This window comes from Salvelinus fontinalis, chromosome 11 (genome assembly GCF_029448725.1).
Source record: "Salvelinus fontinalis isolate EN_2023a chromosome 11, ASM2944872v1, whole genome shotgun sequence".
Classification (NCBI taxonomy): Eukaryota; Metazoa; Chordata; class Actinopteri; order Salmoniformes; family Salmonidae; genus Salvelinus; species Salvelinus fontinalis.
In genome coordinates this window covers 41725434-41737948 of record NC_074675.1, presented here as the reverse complement: position 1 = coordinate 41737948, position 12515 = coordinate 41725434, and positions in this window count along the sequence as shown.

Sequence of the window (12515 nt, the reverse complement as noted above, 5' to 3'; positions counted from 1 at the left end):
TAGTACCTACACACTAGCTAGCTATCTCGTACAACACTAGCTCGAGTACACACTAGCTCTAGTACACACTAGCTCTAGTACACACTAGCTAACTACCTAGCACACACTGGCTAGTACCTACACTACATGTCCAAAAGTATGTGGACACCCCTTCAAATTAGTGGATTCGGCTATTTCAGCCCACCTGTTGCTGACAGGTCTATAAAATTGAGCACACAGCCATGCAATCTCCAAAGACAAACATTGGCAGTAGAAAGGCCCGTACTGAAGAGCTCAGTGACTTCCAACGTGGCATTGTCATAGGATGCCACCTTTCCAACAAGTCAGTTTGTGAAATTTCTGCCCTGCTAGAGCTGCCTCGGTCAACTGTAAGTGCTGTTATTGGGAAGTGGAAACGACTAGGCGCAACAACGGCTCAGCCGCAAAGTGGTAGGCAACACTAACTCACAAAATGGGGCCGCCGAGTGCTGAAGTGCGTAAAAATCGTCTGTCCTCGGTTGCAACACTCACTAGCGAGTTCCAAACTGCGTATAGAAGCAACGTCAGCACAAGAACTGTTCGTCGGGAGCTTCATGAAATGGGTTTCCATGGCTAAGCAGCCACACAAGCGAGGTCCATACAGAAAAATGGTTTGTCGAGATCATTGTGGAAGACCTTGACTAACCTGCACAGAGCCCTGACCTCAACCCCATCAAATACCTTTGGGATGAACTGGAACGCCGACAGCGAGCCAGGCCTAATCACGCAACATCAGTGCCCGATCTCACTAATGCTCGTGGCTGAATGGAAGCAAGTCCCTGCAGCAATGTTCCAACATCTAGTGGAAAGCCTTCCCAGAAGAGTGGAGGCTTATTGCACAGAAGAGGAGGAACAACTCCATATTAATGCCCATGATTTTTGAATGAAATGCTTGATGAGCATCTCATACTTTTGGTTATGTAGTGTATCTTATAATCCTATATGTAATTTCACCCCCTGTGCTATTGGTGGCGGTAATGCACCATGCTCTCTGGCACGATTTTGGCATCCTGTCTGAGCTTGTATGTCTCACAACATCTGTGGCGTGAGAAGCTATCTGCTGCAGCCAGACCCTATTGAACAAATGAGCCATGGTCGGAGAATGAGAACGTGATCTTCTGTTCACACACAGCGCCTCTGCACCATACACTCCTGGCATCTTGACAACTACCCCACCACCCAGCCACGGTCTGTGGGAGGATGAATAATATCACTTCCGAGACAGGAGAGTGGAAAGAGAAGAGAGGAGAAGGGAGAAAGTGAGAAAGAAAGGGATGGGGTAAAGAGAGAATATAGAGGGAGAGAGGATGGAGAGGGAGATGGAGAGTGAAAGGAAGGGATAGAGAGAGAGCGAGGGAGGGAGCCAGGGAAGGACAGAGAATGGAGAGAGAGACACGCAGAGAGAGAGAGGGAGGAGAGAAAGGGAGGAAGGCCTAGAGGTAGAGAGACCATTCCCACCCCCTGCCCTTGCACTCGTGCAGTTTTATGGAAAACCCAGAAGCCATGAGAGTGGGTGTGCTTCTCTGAATAGACAAAACAGCATTCCTCTGTGACTAGTGTGGCATTCTGGCAGAAACCAACAGAGCCCGCTCTTACAGAAAAACCACTGCAATTACATACTTCATAAACTAGACCCTAATGCACAATGCCGTTTTCATAGCTTCACAACAATCACTCCTTATCTCCCATACAACCAGTTCACTGTGAATATCAAGGTATTTTGCCACGGTGACATCTTAGCAGCTTTCGTACCAAGCAGGCTTGTTTAAGAAACGCACTAGTTAAGCAAACACAGATAATGTAAAAAAAAAAAAAAAAAGACCGCTTATTAAGGCGTACACACTACGCTCAAAGGGCAATGTTGTAATTAAAATGCCTAGAAGCTCCCATTATCTAAATGCTAATTTGCTGTGATGTACCCTGAGCTAAATGTAACGGTACATTATATGTGCGTGACCTATTGCACTATGGTAGAGAGGGTGTGTCCGTCCACCCATAGCCACTCCATTAGCTTAGCACAAATGTGTTCCATAATATACCGGTAGTGGCATGGCTAACATTTCTACCTCCCATAAGGACGCGCGATAGGTTATCTCATCTTGATGTTGTACCGGCAGCACTTGGCCTGATTAAATGCTGTGTGTGTTTTGCACATTCTTACCAATACGGTTGTTTCATGCCCAACTCCCAAGAGGCTAGAAACAAATGGTTATTGGTCGATGAAAAACAGCACAAGTCTGCTACTGACACAATAGCCAGGACGCATTAGCAAAACACGAGCTTATCAGAGCCTGTTATGTGAAAATACAGCGCTGCCAAAATGGCTGCTGACTGGACATCAAATATTATCACAGATATTGGACGACTTTGCTGAATAAGCAGCAAAGCAATGAAGCAGTGTTGCTCTTTTCGCTTGCTTACATTTTGGATAATAGGGTTGAAACGTGTTTCAATATTTTGCTGGACCCATTTGTTTAGAATCATATGCTTTGATATGCGTTTTCCAGAGTAATTTCACTGAAAACACAATATTTCTCTATGATTTTGGACCTCATTTGGTCCAACGTTAGCTACGCTAAGCTACAGTTCCCACAGACCGTCGGAGCAAAATGTGCTTCCTAACTTATGGGCCTAGCACTACAAAGATTAAGATTGACCACCAGCAGGAGAGAACCATTATAAACAGGGCAAAAACAATTCATTTGTGTTGACGTGACATTATTACAATGAACCCGTCCTCCTATAGCTCCTCCCACCAGCCGCCACTGTAATGTACATTTCTACACTTTAAATAATTTTAGATGTGGTTGTACCCATTCCAGTTGAGTGTTTGCTTCTTGAAACAAGATAAGCACTACCAATCTTCATCTTGTGAGTCATATTTGCAAAACCAGCACATTTGAAAGGAACGTTTGATAAGTGCCTCTTCCTACACCGGCATTTCTCCATTTACCAAGGGAACGCTGGCTGTTTGCTTATTTTCTTCTCACTTGAACATAGATTGTGAGGGAGCAGTGTATATTCAATATGCAAATGTTAACATTTGATTAACTTCCTCAAAAGACCTACAACCAGAGAAATAATGCCTATTTTCTCACAGGCGCATACTCTTTTACGCAGTTTTAAAAACTGTACAAACCCTCTCTCAAACACTCAGACACACACACACGCGCATGCACGCACACGCACTTACACTCAGACACACTCAGACACACTCAGACACACTCAGACACACACACACACACACACACACACACACACACACACACACACACACACACACACACACACACACACACACACACACACACACACACACACACACACACACACAGGTCTGATAGTGCATCATCCCAACTGCCATAGCCTCCTTTCCAAGAGTTTAGGTTTCCATTAACAGACTGTCTATGCCTTATCATTATAATGGCTGCCTGTGCCAAAGAGAGCATCTGAGGCTCCCATTGGTGGAACCCAGCCCCACTCTACCTGCCCATGTGGTATCTGAATTGAGATTGGACCCAGGAGCAGGGGATTAACTACTACATTATTACATATTGAAAGTCTCAATTAGGATCTTTAAATAAGAGTCGCTGCCAGTGAAATTTTGCCACTGACGTACTACAGGGAAAAGGTGTGTGTGTGTGTGTGGTGTGTGTGTGTGTGTGTGTGTGTGTGTGTGTGTGTGTGTGTGTGTGTGTGTGTGTGTGTGTGTGTGTGTGTGTAGCCACTGATTTGCAGAGGCTGCCTTGTTTCAATGTGACAATAGGCCTGAAGCGTTTGTTTACAGTACATTGCTGTCGTTTAGCAGAAGCTATTTTTCAGGGCAACTAACAAGGTCAACCACGTACAGTGCAGTAGGCCTCCAATATTGAGAGAGTCTATTGCTGTAGTAGGGACCCACGAGGGCTGTAATTACCGCTTCATGTATGACCTTTTCTGTGATGGACTGTTATGTTACGATGAGAGAAATGACTCAAGTTCATGAAGGTAACTACTATGTGACGTGTCTGTCCACATGCGAAGTTGACTCATGACACAACACCAAACATTCCAAAAAGGTTGCTCCACAATTCAGAACTTTGCACACAAACTGTTGTTTTAGTTGGCAGAACTCGCTTGTTTCTTGTCAGACTACGAGCAAACACTGACATTAATGAGCTATACATTCTCTTGCTCAATAATGCAGTCCAGCGTTGTGATGTATAGCCTTTAAACTTCTCCTTTTGTTTCATGTGAGGGAAGGCATTGTTGTGTTTGACGTACCTCCGCGATCAACCCCTGCTATTTAGTCGGTGGAAATGAGCCTAGAAAAGGTGCACTTCTGCTAATGCCATGCAAATTCTGCTCTTCTTGTGTGATAGAAATGCTGCTTCTTTCCCCTTGTCTCAAGACTGCAATACAGTTAGGCATAGACAGCATACTGCGTGGAGTGTTAGTAATACTGTACGTTGGAAGCTAGGCGCAGTCAAAACATTTTCCCTCTGCTGTTGAAACCGCATAAACACATAATCTCACAGCATCCCTGACAAGTCCTTCAAACCCTGACAAAAGACAGCTAGCAAGCTAATGACGCTAACATTTTCAGACTTCGAAGTGTCAGCCACAGCCATTGGCAGAGCCGCAATCAAAACAAGTCTGTCAGAAAAGTGAGGGAGGCACTACAGGCAATGTATTTAGTTATATACAGTACTAGTCAAAGTTTGGACGCACCTTATCATTCAAGTTTTTTTTTACTATTTTCTACAATCTAGACTAATTGTGAAGACATCAAAACTATGAAATAACACATATTGAATCAGGTAGTAACTCAAAAAAAGTGTTAAACAAATCAAAATGTATTTTAGATTTTAGTTTCTTCAAAGTAGCTCCTTTGCCTTGATGACAGCTTTGCACACTCTTGGCATCCAAAATGTTAAGGGTGGAATTCATTTTTCAGGGTCCTCCCTCAGTCGACACCAGTAAAACGGTAAGATTCTCAAACACAAAGAACACCAAAGCAGAAAGTTAATTGCTAACGATCAATCTACCTCATGTTTTTGGCATCCCCTTCATGTAGTATCTAAACCTGTCATGTAGTATCTCTTCTTTCAAAGGAACAACAAACAACAGTTGATACCAACTGGCAGTTAAGACGGTTGATACGGGTAGACCTAGAACTTGTACACATGCAGAGACCTCTGTGACAATGGCTGGGTAAGGAGAGGGACAGTGTGAGAATGCTTGATCCCCTGATCTTTCCCCTGTAGCAGAGTATCTTTGGGGGAGAATAAACAGTCTGCAGGTTGCTGATGAACAATTTGACCTGATTTTCAGGAATCCCTCCACTAAAGACCCTGTCTTTCTCTCTCTATTCTTTATCTCACTCTGGGATTGTCAGAAAAGGGAGATCTCAGGAGGACATTGGGGGCATTGGCCAGTCGCTGGCAGTTAGCCTGCGTGTGATTGAGGTGTCACTAAATGGCTTGCAGCAGCATTGGGAAAGCTAACTGGTGGCTATTGAAATGGATTGGGACCGCTAGCAGCTGGTAACTGCTACTGCGACTAAACTGTCCCTCCTCCAGGGGAAGAATAAACATTCAAAGACGGGGACTGGTGTTAAGAAGATGCCAAGGTGCTCAGGGGCATAGTGACACTGACTTCACAAGTCTTGGATGATGTCCTTGCACCCTGTTGGCCACGAGAAATAAGAATATATTAAGTTTTTAGTGAGGACGAGGCCGAGAAACAAACAAGCAAACAACCAAGTCTTCTGTGCAGTGTGTGCTCCTTTGAGAACTGCGCAATTAGAGTTGAGATGTGAAAACTGGGAACAGAACCTAATATAGCGCTGTGTGTATTTGGAGCCGTGAGGACTTGATAGTTACATAGCCAAGCACAAACTCAACAAGCCTTTGCCCTTTAAGGTTTCAAAATGTGGTTTGTGTTGACGAAAAAGCAGTTAAAAAATGAAGTCAGCAGCCATAACAGTTCAACAAATCAGATATCCCTCTTGGGTATATTTGACCTTCTGAGTCAGTCAAATATGTTTCGAACTGAACACAAAAGCATCAGAAAATGCCTTCTTTTGTCAAAGTACCATTCTTTTCACCTGCAAGCAGTCTAATCAGCCATCTGACCTTAAAATATCAGAAACGAAGCATCCCGATGGCGCCTGTGACTCAACCGACAACCGTACAGCGACAATGTGTCTGGAACATTCACCTCTGCCTCATTTCTCCTACTAGCTCTCCCTTCTTCACACAAGATGTTTGAAGTTCATCTCCTCGCCTCAAAGGTGGTTTTCTTGCCACACGGTGATGGATACCTGACTGGCTACCATCTGTTTGTTCGGGGGGAGCCGGTCTTATCCTAATCTCTCGCTTCAAACTTCGTCGGCTAACTTTTTCAACTTTGTTGACCTTACAATGGGCTTGGCAAGGGGACAAAAAGCTTCAAAGGGTTGAAATGTAATCACTCACATAAATGGCAGATTGGCAAAGAGTACACAAGAAAGCAGGCTGCATAATCTCTGAGCGGGGGAAGAACAGACCTCGTTGCGAGAGTGTGTGTGTGTGAGCATGTGTGTGTGTATGCTCTCTTACAACATTCAATCTCAAGTGCTTGATACTGATGTGATTGCTGATAAGAACATAAGCCCCTCCAATCCATTGCTTTGAATGCTTGACTAAGACAGAGATTGTTCTGTAATGGCCATGCCATAAGACTGTGGGCTTTACCTAGTAACTGCCTGTAATTGGCCAAAGGCTTTGACATTTACTTTTGTGTGTAACAGGCAATTAACAGGATAGGATTGTTATTCTTTATTTATTCATTTCGGCCAATTTCTCTCTCTCTGCACTGCACAACCCCTTTATCCATGACCAATCCCTCCACTTATTTTACACGCAGGCACGCACGCGCACACGCACGCACGCACGCACGCAGGCACACACACACACACACACACACACACACACACACACACACACACACACACACACACACACACACACACACACACACACACACACACACACACACACACACACACACACACACACACACACAGCCCAATGCATACACACACACACACACACAGCCCAATGCATACACACTAACATATTAATATAGAGACATATACACACGCAAGCACAAAACAAGAGCCATTCATCCACCTAGATAAACACAAACGCACAAGCACACACACAAACACACAGTCAGCCACTGTGTCATGCCTCTCCTACTACATTAATGAATTACTAGGGAAAAATGGGTATAACCTGAATAATCAACGCAGTGGAACAGCATCAGAGTCAGACTGTGTCGGGTCAGAGAGAGGGAGGGAGCGAGGGGGGAGAGAGCGAGAGAGAGAGATCGAGAGAGAGCGAGAGAGAGAGAGAGAGAGAGAGAGAGAGAGTGAAGAGAGAGAGGGGGAGTGAAAGAAAGAGATGGAGAGAAAGAAGGGGAGAGAGACACAGAAGCACAGATGGCCAGAAAAACATGTCAATTTGTCCACAGTATCATATGCACGATTAGTATGCCGGCCAAGTATTCAGTGAGTGTGTGTGCGTGCACGCTGATGTTGCTGCTGCAACAGAATATTCCTCTGATGTCATTTTGAGTTGATAACCTTACAATCCGTTTTCTCTATCTGTAATCATTAAATGCCATCACAACCAACGGCTACTCTCTGATTGCACATTTTCAAAGCATTGAAAATACTGTTCATTCAGTTCAACCCATGTCCTTTTTAAGCAATCATCAAATTGCAATCACAATCATATACACTACAACTGGCAAGCTGTCGTACCATTTTGAATGTCACGCGAAATCCATAACATAATGATATATCCATAATATCCATCAACTGCATGTTTCTGTTAGATTTCGTCCTGTAGCGAACACCCTTCATTACAGAGTTCTTATGGCATCCTGGGTAAGTCCTGGTATTCTCTCCCTCCTTCCTGAACTGTGCACTCATTCCCTAATCCCTACACACTTAAAAAGCATTGAATCGGTAACATGTAACAAATGTAACATGTTTCAAGTAGTAGTTTATTTGTATCCTGTGTAAGGAATGATTACTGTGAGTATTAATGGAGTCTAGGTAATGAAACTGTGTGTATGCTAGTTTTTAAAGGTTGACCTAATCAGATAAGAGGAAACTGCCTAGGATCAGAGAGCAGGGTCAGGTTCAGAATATGGACGGGGTGTGATTCTGACATCTAGCTAAACAAAGAGAGGACCATGGACATTCCACAGAGGAAAGGAGGGAAACTCATTGGGGTCATAAAACGTATAGCTGGGGAGGTGACGACCGAAGGGAGGGAAGAGAATAAGATGTGTTGTGAGCCTTCTAAATGGATGCACTCAGCTGACGGCATCCTTGGTATTAAACACTTGGAATTTCTCTTGAGCTTTTGGTCTCAATTCCTTATTGCAAAGAGGTTGCAATAGCATTTTTCTTTTTAACAAAATGCATGAAGGGAAGCGAACAAGTGCAAACTTCGGGATGAAGGGGAGACTATTGGTACATAGCCCTGACTCACGGGAACCCTAAGCCATAACGATCCTCCAGTCCTCCTCAGACTCTTCAGAGACGGGGTGTCTAACCCTGTGTGACTGTCAAACCTCGGTGTACTAAAGCCAATCTGACTAGGGCCAGAGGCACGATCAAGCCCAATCTCACCCTTTTGGACTCTCTATCGCTCATCTACACTGGGGACATCCATCTTGATTTCTGCTGAGTGCCAAAAAGAGACAAAGGGAGGGAGAAGGGGGATAGAGGGAGACGGGTACCCAGATAAGCATGAGGAGACGAGAGGATCAGAGGAGAGGATCTTCTGAGCTTGGCCCCAGAGTGAGAGTGAGAAGAACATCGTCTTTATTTAATTAAAGGGAGGGGAGATAGCGCTGTTAGATGAACGCAGGCACACACACACACACATCCCTCTCCCCCTCCCCCATACACACACTCGCAGGCGCCAGGACCGAGCACCATAACAGCCCAATGAAATATATTCCGATTAGGAAGGTGTCACATTACTCCTCGGCCCGGATGATAAATACGAGGTTAGCGCCGCCATTAATCTTCTAGACATCCACTGCTGGATGGGGTAACACTGTAATATAATGCAAGCAGCTCATATCCCTGGGAGGTCAATATAGTCTGGTCTGAGGAGTTCAAAAGGGCTGAAGAGTTAGGTTTTGGTGTCATTGCTGAAAAGAGACTAACATGCTGTTCAGTGGGATTATATCTTGTTTCTGTGCAGGATTGTGTGAGAGTATGTTTGAGCAAGTGGGCGTGTATTTATGGGAATATTTTGTATGTGTGGGAGAGATTTTCTCCCCTCACAAGACAGTCTTGCTCCCTCTTTTATCCCCCTCCCTCCCCTTCACTCTTCAATCATCTCTGTCTACCTACTCAATCAGCTCTCTCTCTCTCTATCTCCTCAATCCTCTAATCCTCTAATCTACCGCCTCAGTCCGCTCTCTCTACCTCCTCAGTCAGCTCTCTCTACCTCCTCAGTCCGCTCTCTCTACCTCCTCAGCCCGCTCTCTCTACCTCCTCAGCCCGCTCTCTCTACCTCCTCAGCCCGCTCTCTCTACCTCCTCAGCCCGCTCTCTCTACCTCCTCAGCCCGCTGTCTCTACCTCCTCAGCCCGCTCTCTCTACCTCCTCAGCCCGCTCTCTCTACGTCCTCAGCCCGCTCTCTCTACCGCCTAAGTCCGCTCTCTCTACCTCCTCAGCCCGCTCTCTCTACCTCCTCAGCCCGCTCTCTCTACCTCATCAACCCGCTCTCTCTACCTCCTCAGTCCGCTCTCTCTACCTCCTCAATCCGCTCTTTCTCTCTCTCTCTCTCTCTCTCTCTCTCTCTCTCTCTCTCTCTCTCTCTCTCTCTCTCTCTCTCTCTCTCATAGAGGGTTTACCGACACATTAGTCTGTGAATGACAGCCCTTAAGTGACATTGTCTTGATAATGAGTACAATCCATAAAACATTAGGACTGGTGAGCACCACACTCCGCTATACACAGACTTTACACCAGACACAAGTAGCCTCAAGGAGGGGAAGAGGGGGAGGGAGTGTGTGTGTGTGTGTGTGTGTGTAGTAGCATGTCTGTTCAGTAAACACTGCCAGATTCCCCAGGGGGAGCCCGGACAGACAGTTCACAGACAGTGGTGGCAATCCTTCCAATACAAACACCAGCATAGTGAAAGGTTAGAGGTGAAGAGCTGAGAAAATTAAGTGGGATAAATAGGTGAAGAGGCCGCTGTGTTGTGTATATTTCGGCGCCACCCACGCTCGCCCGGTTACGTGTTTGATGGAGTGTGGCTGTGTGTCTTTGAGAGCGCGGCCCACTTTTCCCCGGATAAGACCCGACCGTTTGCTAGAGGTTACTCCCACGCATTCCAGATTGCAGGAGGCACTCAGGAGAAGGATGAGGTACTTGCAGAGTGGATCCTGTCCAAATCAAGGAAAGTGTTACTTTTAGTGCTCAGGCGAGTCATGGCTATGAATCTCAAAGCAAACATTCTGTTCACGATGTTTGCTTGAATAGAGAAAAGAAGAGTCTAGAAAATATTCAGTCACACAGGTCAGTATTGAGCTACATTGTCGGATTAGATTATATCAACCAGCATGCATTTCACTTCTATCTGCAATGTGAGGTCAGATCTACGCAAAAAAATTATTGCCCACGTGCACTATATTAGAGCAAATGCATTGGGTATAAGGCAACTAAAATAAAGAGCTACCTTGATTCTGTGAAAACTCAAAAAGGATTATTCCTTTAGGTCACACCGCTGTATGTTTGCTACGGGCATAATATATTTATCATTCATCATAATATCAGCAAAAAACAAATAACTCTTTCGACAACAAAAGCAGTTTAATAATGGGAAAAAAACTCTAAAATATACACATGAATTAAACTGTGGCATTAGAGCTGTCGATCTATTAGGAAGAAAGACAACTACACATTCCGAACGGTGCCCAGTGAAATTGAGTGGCTATAAACTGTAAAAAGATATTTCAACGGATATGTAACTGGAACAAAGTGCAAGAGTGAACTCAAATTGCAAGGTCAATACGTGGATGATTTTTCTTTCTCCCCGTGTGGACGGATAGTTTGAGTTTTATGTGGTGCGTCGACGGTGTTCCAGTGTAATGTATTCTAATGCCTAGGCTTCAGCTCAGAGGGCGAACAGTATTGTCGCACAAACCCAGTCAGTCGGTTGCAAGATGGCGCCGACGAGATGGTGGCCTCGTTTCAGGTCCTTAGGAAACTATGCAGTAATTTGTTTTTTTATGTATTATTTCTTACATTGTTAGCCCAGGAAATCTCAAGTGTTATTACATGCAGCCGGGAAGAACTATTGGATATAAAAGCGATGTCAACTTACCATCATTACGACCAGGAATACGCCTTTCCAGAAGCGGATCCTTTGTTCGGACCACCATCCTGGACATGCGATCTTATACGCAATGTAAACTGGAAACCATACATCCCGAGGCTGCATTTATTGTAGCTGGGGATTTTAACAACACTAACCTAAGAACCATACTTACATTTTATCAGCATATCGAATGCGCGACAAGAGCTGGTAGCTTTCTGGATCTACTTGAACTTGCTACTCGAACTTCTGCGACGCAGCATACAAAGCCCTCCCCCGCCCTGCCTTCGGCAAATCTGACCATGACTCCATTTTGTTGCTCCCAACCTATAGACAAAAACTAAAACAGGAAACACCCGTGCTCAGGTCTGGATTCCACACTTCAAGATTGCTTCAATCACGTGGACTGGGATATGTTCCGGATAGCCTCAGACAATAAATTTTTTTTCTCCCCAATTGGTAGTAGTTGTAGTCTTGTCTCATCGCTGCAACTCCCGTACGGACTCGGGAGAGGTGAAGTTCGAGAGCCATACGTCCTACGAAACCCAAACAAACCTAGCCGCACTGCTTCTTGACACAATGCACATCCCACCCGCAAGCCAGCCGCACCAATGTGTCATTGGAAACAGCGACCTGGTCAGCGTGCACTGTGCCCGGCACAGGAGTTGCTAGTGCGTGATGAGACAAGGATATCCCTAACCCCTAACCATCCCTAACCCGGACGACGCCGGGCCAATTGTGCACCGAACCCAGAATCTCTGGTTTCACAGCTAGCACTGCGATGCAGTGCCTTAGACCACTGCTCCACCCGGGAGTCCCTCAGACAATAACATTGATGTATACGCTGACTCGGTGAGCGACTTTATTAGCAAGTGCATCAGAGCTGTCGTACCCTCTGTGACCATTAAAACCTTCCCTCACTTGAAACCGTGGATTGATGGCAGCATTCGCGCGAAACTGAACGCGCGAACCACCGCTTTTAATCATGGCAAGTCGAGCGGAAACACGACCAACTACAAACAGTGCAGCTATTCCCTCCGCAAGGAAATCAAACAAGCAAAGAGTCAGTATAGAGAGAAACTAGAGTCACAGTTCAACGGCTCAAACACGAGATGTATGTGAC